The sequence below is a fragment of the Sarcophilus harrisii genome, chromosome 2, assembly GCF_902635505.1.
Source record: "Sarcophilus harrisii chromosome 2, mSarHar1.11, whole genome shotgun sequence".
Taxonomy (NCBI): domain Eukaryota; kingdom Metazoa; phylum Chordata; class Mammalia; order Dasyuromorphia; family Dasyuridae; genus Sarcophilus; species Sarcophilus harrisii.
In genome coordinates this window covers 635381600-635395769 of record NC_045427.1, presented here as the reverse complement: position 1 = coordinate 635395769, position 14170 = coordinate 635381600, and the positions used below count along the sequence as shown (strand labels likewise).

The following is a 14170-nucleotide window of genomic DNA, read 5'->3' as shown; positions in this document are numbered from 1 at the left end:
AATTTCAGATACCACCATAACCACAATTCCCTATCAATATGGCAAAAAAATTAATCATTGTCTTTGGTGGACAGAAAATTATTCACAGAAAGTGAGTAGTTCATGTACAAATTCAATCATCAGAAATCTTGCTAGACTTTGAATGCATAGAAATGCTATCGATGGTTGACCTAGCTACTGAGAAGTAGACCTCTAACTTCTGAAAGGAGAAAACCTATATTCAAAATTCATCCTCTGTCATATACCAGCTGAGGACAAATCACCTAAACTCTCGGTATTTAAGAAAATTATTTTTAAAAATTTAAGATGCAGATAAATTAATAGTCTGTATAGGTATGGGGATTTCCCACTCTGAATATTCTTTACCCTGGATGAACTTATACAGGTCCATACCAAAACAACATGATTTCGTGTTGGCATTCAAGGACCTCTGAAACCTAGCCTCAATTTATATTTCCTCGCACCTGGAGAAGGAAATTTAAAGAGGTAAAAACTATTAGATCAAATTCAAAGAAGAGATAATATCAGGATTGGGGATTAGCCCTGGAAATACCTTTTGTCTTCATGAATATGTTTCAGTTATTGACTGGACTTGAAGTGCCCAGTTCCTGTCTTTGTACCCAACTACAACTTATGGGTCCTTCAATAATCACAATATCCTTCAAGGTCCTCCTTGAAGACCTTATCTCATTTGCACAACCTTCCAGAACTACTAAAACTCAATCTCCCTCTTTTTCAACTCGCAGAATCACAGAACCTTAAATTGTAAAGGATCATGAAGATTACAACCAGGGCTTCTTAACCCTTGCCGTGGGTCTCAAAGTCTGGTCTAGAGCATCCTGGGAATCTCTGAAATCCTTTCAGAGAGTCTACAAATTCATAATTAGTTTTTGTTTTTAATGTGATCAATATCTATAACCATAAACCACATAAACAAAAACTCTTTGGACAGATCCTCAATCATTTTTAATAGGATAAAGATATTAAGAACAAAAGTTTGAGGGCCACTGTCTTAGTGTATCATAGAGCCCTTTGGCAGAAGAGTGAAATACATGGATACTTTTTCAGAATAATGTTTGTAAAGGCATTAAATATGTAGAATGACAAAAGAAATCGATGATATTGTTCAAGTTTTCAAAAATATTAAAAATACAAGCTCAAATTTGGAACTCTGCTCAAAGGGCTATAAAACTTTGCATAGCCTTTGATCTAGCAATTCCATTACTGGGTCTGTATCCCAAAGAGATCATAAGAGAGGGGAAAGGACCCACATAGGCAAAAATGTTAGTAGCAGATCTTTTTGTGGTGGCAGGGAATTGGAAATCTAGTGGATTCCCAACAATTGGGGAATGGCTTGATAAGTTAGGATACATGAAAGTAACAAAATACTGATATTCTATAAGAATGGTGAACAGGTTGATTTTAGAAAAGGCTGGAAAGACTTAAGTAAACTGATATTAAGTGAAGTGAGGAGAACCAAAAAAACATTATACATGGTAGCAGTAAGATTGTGTCATAATCAACTATATAAATTAAGCTCTTCTCAGCAATAAAGTGATCCAAGAGAATTCCAATAGACTTTGGATAAAAAACACTATCCACATCCAGAGGAAAAACCATGGAGACTGAATGCAGACTGAAGTAATCTATTTTGACCTTTTTTGTTTGGTTTTGTTTCTCGTGGTTTCTCCCTTTTGTTCTGATTTTTCTTTCCCAACATGACTTATATAGAAATGTTTAAAATGAAGGTATATTATTAACTTATATCAGATTGCTTCCTGTCTTAGAGGAGTGGGGAGGTGAGGAAGGGAGGGAGAAAAAAATTGGAACGTCAAATCTTACAAAAACATCTTTACATGTAAATGGAAAAAATAACATACTATTAAAATAAAATTTGAAAAATGTAAGCTCACAGACTCCCAAGTTAACAACTTCTTATAACCCATAATTGACTCAAACAGCCAGAGCTTTTCTGGAAGATCTCAAGAGGTGAGGAATTCATCACATCCAGAGGAAGTTCATACCACTAAAAAACAGCTCTAATTCTTTGGAAAATTTTCCAAAGACCAAACCTAAATCATCCTTTCTGCAATTTCAAGACACTATTCTTGACTCTACCCTCTTGGACCAAGTAGAACTTGTCTAATCTCATTTTTATATGATAATCTTTCAGTTATTTTAAGAGAGCTATCAAGTCATGTTTAAGCCTTCTCTTTTTCAGGCTAAACTCTGACCTTGAAAAAACAGCCTGTGGTCCCATCGCCATCTTGGGGTATCGGTTTGTCAATATCCATCCTTCATGGGGAATTGCCAAAATCTAACATCAGACTCTACGTGGAGTCTGAACAGATTTCTCAACCTTTCTGAACACTGAGCCCTAATAGTCTAAAAACTGATGGCCCTCTATACCACTCATTTGTCAGTTCCTTGTGGACTAAAATACCTTGTGAAATCTCTCCTATCATTGTTTTATCTTGTTAATTAACTGTGTATTTAACTCTATGTGTCTATGTGGGAGGGGTAATAATAGTATTGTTGCCCAAAGTAGAATGTAAGCTTCTGGATGGCAGAGAGAATGCCTGACGCTTCCTAGCATACCCAAGATCTCACAACATGGGCGCCCAGAATGTTGCCACCATGTTGTTGGACAGTATCACAATTCAGAAATCAAAATGGTCGGACTATAGAGGGAAGGAAGAAACTAACTGCCACATCATAAGCACTAATTAAATGACTACTGTGTGTCAAGCATTCTTTCAAGTTCTGCACATAGAAAGACAAATATAAAACAGTCTCTACCCTCAAGAAGCTTCTAATATATCAGGGAGATTCCACAATAGTCATTTTCTGGGGGAAATAATGAAACAGCTGAAGCAAATGGAAAATCACCATGGCAACCAGTTCATCTAGCAAAGACCCCAAACTGGGCTGCACCTGATTTTCTCTTTTTCTGTCAGAATGAGCCTAATCCTATTTCCATATGACATCTTTCAGTAACTTTTAGATGACAGTAATGGCACCCTGAGACATCCCTTCTCAAACTACACACCCCAATGACGCTCAGTCCGCTAGAGCTGTATGACCTTGGATGAAGATGGAATTTGTCTCCCTTACCGATATAATTTCCAGAGCACTGAAGATAAAATAGAGCTCCCTTCTGTCAGGAGGGAGCTGGGGACCCATGAGTTAATGAAATGAATCAGGAGAATCATTTCAGGAAACATTTGTTCAATCCCTTGCAAGAGCCCAACACTGTCAGGTCCTAAGGTTTTAAAAACAAATCAAACATTTCCTACCTCCAGGAGCTTCCAGTCTGCTGAGAACAGGAGAGGATTGGATAAAAATTAGTCTTTACCCATCAAAATGCAAACAGGAATCCTCTAATAGATACAGAAGTGATCTAGAAGCCATAAAGTAACATCTCTTACTTGTAAACCTGGAAATTATCTAAAATTATAAATCACAGGACAAGTGCCAACCTGCATTGGTAGAGATGATTTTTTCACCTGGGAAATCTCTACCCCAATGAAACAATACATTTATTGTCCATCTATTACCAAGTGGAAAGTTTTGCTTAGTTAAGACTAAACTTGTAGTTTCATTGGTACAGAAAACTCCTTCTACTAATACTGTCCTGTGATTGACACTCTTAAGGAGCTGAGTCCTGAGAGGTTAAATGATTTACCCCGGATTACCTGGTCTTCAGGTAGACAGGGAGAGAGGACTTGAATTCAGCATTTCCTGAGCAAGGTCACCTTTCTATCTTCCTCCCAAATGCAAAGTTCAGGAAAAAATAATAGTAAGTAGTCAACAAGAAAGAATCAGAGGAGAGGGAAGAGGGAACAGCATCCTAGACATAGGGTTCAGAACATGGTATCCATGAGACAGGGCCATTCATGAGACAAGTTTGTTTGGTTCAGCTCTACTGCAAGGCAGAGATTCTCTCAGAAAATAGCAAGGGTTCAATGGTTTTCTCAGTCAATCGAGTCAAATCTTACATTTACTCAGAGGCATCTGTCTTTAAGGGAACCAATGTAGCCACCTGAGAGATTGTAGCCCCTGACTGACAGGTGCCGATGGTCTTACAGTCTGTGAACTCTCTTTCATTGTGTCTCTCTGGCCTCTGCTTCCTTTCTTACACTCATACTCACACATAGACATCCTATCCACCACCTACACTCAAACACTTGCACACCACTTACACTCACATACACACTGGCAGATACTCACACACAAAAACACACCATTAGATAGGCATACGCTTCCTCAAATATATACATACCATTAGACATACAAACATACACACCTACACAATTACAATACACATATACACCTACATAGTTATAGGCACCCATTTCATACATTAAGCAGTTTCTTCTGAAACATATACACACTGTCAGATACACACACTTTGCACACACATAATTACCATACTCACATACATACTGTCATCCATACACATATATTCATAAACACACATACATACGTTTGTCATTTTCTTGTGAGAGATTCCAACACATACACATTGTCAAATACACATCCTTGTATACACACACACACACACACACACACACACACACATATATATGTGTGTGTGTGTATGTATATATATGTATATATATGCCTTAAATAATCTGAAATGAGAAGTTAATATCCATATTTATTCCACGGAGTACATTAGAGGTTCAACCAACACAACCAAATTAGCTATCCCAGATTTCTAATCTCTGGGCAGAAAATGAACAGCCCAGGATGACCCTGCAGCTTATGGCAGGCAGGCTTTCTCCCATCCCCATCTTCTAGGCTTGGTTATCAGTGCCCACAGAATCCAAGGAGATAAATCCATGGAAGAACTTTATGTAGCTGCAGCTGCTGGGAGAAAAAGAGAAAATGGATTCTGAGCAATTTCCCTATGATGGAAAGTGAGACACAATTTTAAGAAATGGCCCAAGGGCCTTCACCAGCCCAAGGAGCTGCCTCCTTCCTGAGGAGGCCAGAGGGGTTTCCACATCCCAGTTAGGCATATCAGCAGTGGAACCAATGTTTATAGAGGGCGTTAAGGTTTAGAAAGCACTTTATAGATATGATCTCATCGATGCCCATAACAACATTCTGAGTTGAGTGCTATTATGATACTCATTTCACAGATGAGGAAACTAAGGCAGACAGGGGTGAAGTGACTTATCCAACTTACACATCTAATAAGTGTCTATGTTGAGATTTCAACAGAGTGCTTCCTGACCCCAGGCCCAGCATTCTGTGCCACATTGGGGATAAGGCACCATCCAACAGGGATGGAAAAGAGAATAAGCATTCATTAACTGCCCACTGTGTGCCAGTGTTTTACAAATATATCTAATTTGATCCCTGGGACTCAGTTTCCTTCTCTGTAAAATGGCCTCTTCTAGATCTAAGCACAATGATCCTAAATAATTGTTGTCAATTCCATCTCATAACCTTAAGGAGATTCAAGGCTTCTGTCACTCAGATTACTCAAATGCTCACCACTGTTCTATAGAACTATGTAAATGAGAAAAATTTGTTCTTTTTAAAAATGTTCTTCCTTCTCATAATTCCAAGCAAAGAAATTATTCAAGAGGGGAAATACAATTGGTTCTGCTTCCTGTTGGGACTCTAGTGCCCCCTAAACTTAAGCAGTTAAAAATAAACAGCAAGAGGTCACTTTGTAGAGTGGGTTCCCCACCATGGAAGCCTATTAATAAGACTAGATAATCACTTTGCAGAGACATTGTAAAAGGAATCTCTATACACTTAAAGCTCTGGCTAGATGGTATCTGTGGTCCCCTTCATCTATGAACTCCTTGAAAAGACAGAATTATTTTGGCCTTTCTTTGTATCCCTAATGTTTATCATTGTGCCTAGCACAGAGTAGGCACTTAATAAAGGCTTGTTGACTTAATTTGTCACTAGATGATTGTATGAATCTATCTTTTCTTGCTCCAAAATTTCCCTGTCTCTTCCCTCCTTCTCTACTCTCCTGCCTTCCCTCCTTCCGTCTCTCCCTCCCTCCCCTTGCTCCCCATCCTCTCTGTCTCTGTCTCTCTCTCTCTCTCTCACACACACACACACATACGCACACATCAAACACATAGATACAGACAACAAACATATACAAATGCCATCTGAAAATGCCCATCACAGCATGAGAAATTCACGCAAATACCTTTAATCTTAATTTCACTGCTATTACAAAAATAATTCCTACAGCAATTAACGTTTGCTCTAATTGGGATAGGCTCTAGGATTCATTTTTTTTCTGTTTGTAAATCCCAATCTGGATCTATTATTTAATTGGCATAGGGAATCTCTTCATTGACAGAGCTCTGCATCTCACTTACAATTTGTGGCCTTAGAGAGTTGATATATCAGAACTTCTTAAATATTTTAATTAATTATTTTTAATACACATTGCTTTATGAATCACATTGGAAGAGAAAAATATAACAAAAGGGAAAAACCATGGGAGAGAAAAATGGAAAAAAGAAGTTAACATAGATTGTGTTGATTTACATTCAGGCTCCTTAGTTCTTTCTCTGGATGCAGATGGCATTTTCTGGTCAAAGTCTATTGGGATTGCCTGGGATTACTAAACCACTGAGAAAAACCAAGTCTTTCACAATTGATCATGACACATTCTTGCTGCTATTATGTACAATGCATTCCTGGTTCTGCTTGTTTCTCTCAGCATCAGTTCATGTAAATCTTTCCAGGCCTTTCTAAAATCAGCTTGTTCATCATTTTTATATAACAATAATATTCTATTACCTTCATTTACCACAACTTCTAAAGTCATTCCCCAAATGATGGGCATCTACTCCTTTTCCAATTCTTTGCCATTACAAAAACAGCTGCTACAAATATTTTTGCACATAAGTCCTTTTCCCTCCTTTATGATTTCCTTGGGATACAGACCCAGTGAAGGCACTGCTGAGTCAAAGGGGATGATGCACAGTTTTATAGCCCTTTGCACATAATTCCAATTGCTCTCCAGAATGGTTGGATCATTTCACGAGTCTACCAGCAATGCATTAGTGTCCCAGTTTTCCCATCCAAAATTTATCGTTATCTTTTTCTATCACCTTAACCAATCTGAGATGGCACTTCAGAGTTGTTTTGATTTGTATTTCTCTAATCAATAGTGATTTAGAGCATTTTTTTCATATGACTGACTATAGATGGCTTTAATTTCATCATCTGAAAATTGTCCACATCCTTTCACCATTTATCTATTGGAGAATAGCTTGCACTCTTATAAATTTGACACAGATCTTTATATATTTTAGAGATGAGACCTTTATCATAAACACTAGCTGTAAAGATTTTTTTCCCAGCTTTGCATCTCCCTTTTAAACTTGTTTCTGTTGGTTTTGTTTGCAAAAACTTTTTAATTTAATGTAATCAAAGTTGTCCATTTAACCTTTGATAATGCTCTCTAGTTCTTTGGTCATAAATCCCTCCCTTCTTGAAAGATCTGATAGATAAATTATCCCTTGCACTCCTAATTTGTTCATGGTGTCATTCTTTATGCCCAAATCATGTATTTATTTTGACTTTATTTTGGTATGGGGTGTGAGATACGGCTCTATGCCAAGTTTCTGATATATTATTTTTCAGTTTTCTCAGCAATTATTGTCAAATATTATCCCAGAAGCTGGAGTTTGGATGGGGGATTATCAAATACCAAATTACTATAGGCGTTGATTATTGTATTGTGTGTATGTAACCTCTTCCACTGATCGATTCTTGGCCAGTACCAGAATTGATAAGGGCCCCAGAAAAAGCTACTAAAATGGCCCTAATTTGGTGACTACTGTTTTATAATATAGCTTTAGATCTAGTACTGCTAGACCATCATCTTTTGTACTTTTTTCATTAATTTCCTTGATATTCTTGACCTTTTGTTCTTCCAGATGAATTTTGAATTATTTTTTCTAGTTCTAAAAATAATTTTTGGCAGTTTGATTGGTATAGCACTGAACGAGTAGATGCATTTAGGTAGAATTATAATTTTTATTATATTAGCTCAGCCTACTCATGAGTAATTGAGATTTGCTTCTTTAATTTTTTTCCACTCGTGACCCCTTTTTGTCTGAGAAATTCTGACATGACCCCGGGTATATCGGTATATAAAATAGGTATACAATTCAAAGATTCTAATTATAAATCTTAATTTCATAACTCCCACATTCACTTATGAGACCCCAGACGAAGTCATTAGGCACAATTTAAGGAACAGGAGCCTAGAGCACTGAGAAATTATGCTACTTGCCCACAGTTAAATAGTTGCCATGTATCAAGGTCAGAATTTCAACTCAAAAATTTCTATGCTGAGATCAATTCCAATCCATTACACTAGGTTACTACTCTGTACACATTATATCTCATGATTACAGTAGATCTTAAGTGATTTTTTTATGTGGAAAAAATTAAAACCCAATTTATTCCTGTAAAAAAGCATTTAAGGGGGCAGCTACATGGCACAATGGATAGAGTACCAGCTCTGGAGTCAGGAGGATCGGAGTTCAAATTTAAACTCAGACACTTAACACTCATTAGCTGTGTTACCCTGGGCAAATCAACCTCAATTGCCTCATACACCAAAAAAAAAAAAAATGAGTATAAAACTATGCTCTCTCTTAATATTATTAGAAGTACTTCTGATGTCATGCAGTTTTAAAATAGTTTGGCCCCTCCTTCATCATCATCAGAGGGTCTTAATCTCAAATCAATACATCAAGGTCTGGGATTCAAGTGCTGAGGGAAGGAGTTCTGCCCACCCACCTCCCAACCCTTTGGAACCTTTCTGAAATTTAGGGAGTGATCTGAGGGTCACTGAGGTATCCTGGCCCACTCAGAGTCACACAACTAATCAGTATTAGAGGCAGTATTAGAAGCCAAGTCTTCCTAACTCATCCACTGTTCTATTCACTATACCGGGACCTCTCTTTCATAATGACTGAGAAGAGAAGGTAAAGGACTTATTAAGCATTTAATAATCATCTTTCATGTCTTAGGTGCTTGATAATATCTATAAGAGCAAATAATAGAAATAAATATTACTGAGTCCGAAGACAAATCTGGTCTTCTACACTATTTTTTCTAGTTTCAAATGGTCCGATCCATTTAACTATTATATTCCTATATTCATTAACCTTTATAAATCAGGCCTAATCCAGAATAAGAAAATAAGCATTTTGGGGTACTTTTTATCATGTTCCAAGAAATCCACTACTCTCTCAATCTACCACTTTAGCCAGAAGTGGGTAATAACACAGAGACCTACACAAACCTCCACACCCAACTCAATCTGCATGGTCTTCCTCCATAGACGAATTCTATAGTTCTTCTACAGTACCACAAGGTGGTACATGGGCCTTGGCACTGAAAGCTGGAAACTGGCATATACTGTGTGACAAATAATATGGCCAAGTGATTATTTAGCTTTTCAGGCTGCCAGGTGGGTCCCAAGAGTAACCAGCTGGAGTTTGGAAAAATCACCACCCCAGCATCTGGGGAAATAGTGCATCTGTTTAGATTTATTTTATTTCTGATCTGTAGCTTCTCATAAAATTTCAAATCCTTTATTTAACTCTTTTCAGCATAAAATATAAACCTTCCTTGATTGTTGTGGTGGTTTAAGCATAGGCATTAGGGGTTCAATAATACAATAATTTGTGAAATCATTGCATTTCATATAATCAGAGGATATATAGGATGTCGATAAAAAGAACTGGGGAAATTTGGAATGATGAAAAAAAATGGATCCCAAAGAGGCAGTCTTTGCTACTTTTGCTAATTCAAAGGCAAACGTCCAAGACAAATGTCCTTTGGAGCCATTTTCATCTATTTTTTTTAGAATTTAATTGGCATAGAGAACTCCACCCAGCAAAGGAAACCAACACAGACTGTGTCATTTTAACCTGTGAGACCTACCTGGAATATTGAGAGGGAAGTGACTGGCTGAGAGGCACACAGTCAGGGTCTGTTGGAGAGGGAATTTGAACTCAGGTCTTTGACTGGAAGACCAACTTGACTCTCCTTTGGGTATTTCCAGTGATAATTTTTTTATATTTATGTAATTATATTGTATCATATTATAAACAAAATGTACATATATGTTATATATCACAAGTTATATAATATATACTTTTATATATAAATAAATACACATGTATGTTTATATGTATATATTATATATATACATATATACACATATATAATTCTTGACTTGAAGACTACTTTGATTCTCCTTTAGATATTTCCAAGTATATTATCTACTAATTATATTTTATTATAATTATATATTACATAATATCTTATAATTACAATTATATTACATAATTATATAATCTTACCAACATCCCCTGCAATTCACTCCTGACTGCAGGGCTAGTGTTCTGTCCACTGTACCACCTAGCTGCCCCTAGACACCCTAGAGCAGTGGTCCTCAAAGTGTAATCCAAAGAATTGTTGGGGTCTTTGAAACCCTGTCAGAGGGTCTACAAATTCAAAATTATTTTTTATTTCTAATATAGTAAATAGCTATAAATATAACCCATGTGAACAAAAACTCTTTGAATAGATCCTCGATAGTTTTTTTTTAACAACATGAAGATACTGAGAACACAAGTTTAAGAACCACTGCCCTAGAGCTTCTTTCAAAGCATAGTCAGAGGCTCCCTGAGCTGCTCTACTATTCTAAGTTCTCCCAGTTTTAAATATTCTCTCCTTCTTTGAAAAACTTTGTCTATACTTTTGATTTATTTTATATGTGCATGAAATAGGCCAACCTACCATTCCCACAGAAGAATATAATCTCCATGAAGACAGACTTGAACACAGCAAGAGCTCAGGAAGTGTTCGTTAAACTGAAGCATATCTATAGTCATTATTAGTCTCATTTTGCAGATGAGAAGACTGAGTTTTAGAGAGATGAAGTGATTCACTCCTTTGGATGGAATCCAGTATAAAGCAATGTTTGATCTATGTTTTAGCAAAGCTCTGGTGAATTCCTTATCTGAGGTGCAGCTCTTTGCAAGTGGGATCAATCTGCATTAATAATTAATTGACAGGTGTCCACAGTGTGATACTGTCTCGCTGCCTGTCAGAGTGAGGACAGTCGGGGATATCAGCTCTTCAGGGACATAACAGACTTGAGAAGGGCTCCAGAAAAAGCTACTGAAATGGCCCAGAACATGGCTATTGACACAAAAGTATATGATGAGATGAGGATTCTAATTTTTAAAAGGTGGACGTGTAAGGGGAAGAGTTCCAGGCTCCCAAACTTAATTCTTAGCCCTGGGGCTGCTAGGTGGCACAGTGGATAGAGCACAGTCCTTGGGGAGGCTCTGAGTTCAAATTAGACCTAGACACTTATTAGCTCTGTGATCTTGACTAAGTCACTTAATTCTGATTGACTAAAAAAATGTTCTGTGCTCTGACATCTTAGTACATCAAGATGCTTCCTTGACTTGAATTATAAATAGGTATAATATGTAAACAAGATTCTCTACATCCTTCAGGGTGAAGGAAGTTCTTTGGATCAAGAAAAGGAAAAACCATGGCTGGCAATTAACAAGCTAAATGTAGCTCTGGCATTTCACATAACAGGAGAATTTCAGCAGTTCCTCAGTCCAGAGGGGAGTTTCCCATATCCAATCAAGTACTTCTGGCTAAATATTCCCATATTAATTAACCTCTAAACTTTGCCATCTACTGGCAGCTTCTTGGGGATCAATTTCCTCATCTAGAATTTAGAAAAAAACTTTCCTTTAGCTCTAGCAATTTATACTGGATAAGGCACAAGAGGTACAAAACAAATAATCATTGCCGCTCCCTAAGGATTCAATCTAATATCATCTCCTTACTCCTCAAGTGTTCCTATTCTATCATTGTTGCCCCTGACTCAAGGTCCTCACCCCAGGACTGAGTCCAAAGTGACCTGGATCAATGAAGGGGACTTGACCACAAATGGGTCAGTTTCTCTTTGGTTCATTCCCTCTACCATAGAGGAAGACACAAGAGAAATATAAATAAAACTAAATAATAATGGATTTGCTTTCCCCCCAAATGGGTACAAGTCCTGTGTAGATTTTCAGTGTGGAATATGCTCTTTTACTATTGGCTCTTATTTTACTGTTGGCTCTAATAGACCACAGAAGAGATGGTTCCTCCAAAATGGTGGCTCCATCCTTCTAAGCCTTAATCAACCAATTATCAAAAGGTACTCAGGGAATTCTAATCAGTAAAGAGCTGGTGAGACATTCCCAACACCCTGAGAAGTAGCCTTTGAAAGATTCTCACCCTATAACCTCATCAAGTTGATGGTATTGGGTAGGAGAAGACTCATGAAATCGATCAGACGCTCTATTTAAGCCAATATCATAAGAAACATATTGGGTAAGAGCGCATATGATCATGTCATTCAACTTCTTATAAAGCTTCAGTGACTTCCTACTGCCTCAAGCATAAAATAAAAGTCCTTTCTTTGGTTTTTAAAGCATTTTACAGTCTGGCTCCAACTTATCTTTCCACTCAGATTCATATTACTTCCCATCACTGATTCTATATTCCAATTAAATTAGTTCACCTATGGCTTCCCATTCAAGACATTTTACGTTATGTCACCAGACCTTTGCATACCTGGAAAGCTCTCCATCTCCATCATCTTTATCTTATATCTTTCTAGTTTTACTCAAGACTCATGTCTAGAACTATGTTCTAGCAGGAGTCTCTCATAATATGGTCACTATTGCTTCCCACACCATGAATTAGTTAGATTTTGTATATACCTTGCCACTCCAATAGAAGTAAAGTTAACTGAATAGATAGATTATTTTTTATTTTGTTTCTGTATCCTCTGTAAGCCCCACTTAGCAGAGGGGCTAGCACACGGTAAATGCTTACTAATTGTCTATTGAATTGATCTGCCTTAAAGTTGGTCAGTCCACACACTCCCAAAAGTGGGGCTTTCTCTGTTATTTACCATCAGGCAAGTAAATTTAATCCCTTGGTATTTTTGTTTAAATGATCTGTAAAATTCATGCCCCGTAGTACAATACTTATCTGCTTAATGGGAGTGTTAGGAGGTTTAATTAATATTTGTAAAAAGCATTTCTAAGATTCCTGCATTCAAGGGCTCCTCAAGAGAAACATACCTATTATCCACTACCCACAACCCTTATTATTGTGGCCCATTCCAGCCAGAGTGCTCTCTGGACTTGGAGACATTTCTGACCCTGACGTCAGCCTCCTAAACTCCAATTAGCCATCCAGCTGTGCCATTCTCCCTGCTAAAAGTGGTCACATACAGTAATGCCAGCATTATGTGTCTGCGACCAAACCAAAATGATGGCCTTGAACAGGGTTCAGCGTCGGCAAGTTCTGAGCTGGGGTGACTGACCGTATCCTGCAGACAGACCAAGATGAAGGGCATTTTACTCAGATAATAGACTGAAAATTACATAAATTATGTTGGAAAAGGACAAGGGGGGAAATTTGTCTTTCATATATTCTTTCACCTAAAATCAGAATGCAGTTACCTCTGCAGCCTTTCTGGGGGCTTTGGGTCTTTCCATTCTTTCTGGGATATTTGGAAAGATAACACATATAAATCAATAAAAAAATGCCAAAGGAAGTGCCAAGCACTTTGGACATTGTGATTAATTCTTATTTACACGTACAATATACAATAAGATATATAAAATGTGTCCCAGACCAGGGATAGTTTATTAGAATCCAAGAAGCTATGTACCCTCAGACAAAAGACACTCACAAATGTTGAGGGTTGAGGGATGCAGTCCAGTGCTCTCTGGATCAAGCAGGACACACATTCTCTTTTGTAAAGAGAGACATTCATAGTCCACAAAATAGATTCATTTTCTAAAACTGTCCCAGAATCTAACAGAAAGGAATCTCTTTATCTTAATGTTGATGACCATGGCTTAGGGGTAGTGGGAAGCAGAGAGTAGAGTCCACAAGGAAAGCTTGGTGGAGAAGTGGCACAGCGGATGGTACACACATTTCTGTTCTCAGAGGCAGGAAGATCTGGGGTTCAGATCCCACATCAAACCCCTCACCAGAATTTGAACCCCTGTCTTTCTCATCTGCAGTTCCAGGACTCTTTACCATATGATGCTCCCTTAGTGTT

At 37.5% G+C, this 14170-nt stretch overlaps 1 protein-coding gene across 3 annotated transcripts in view; it reads right to left on the bottom strand.

Moving 5' to 3' along the window:
* Positions 1-14170, bottom strand: part of CTNNA3 (catenin alpha 3) — a 1956715-nt gene that overhangs the window by 1436764 nt on the left and 505781 nt on the right. The window lies entirely within an intron of this gene.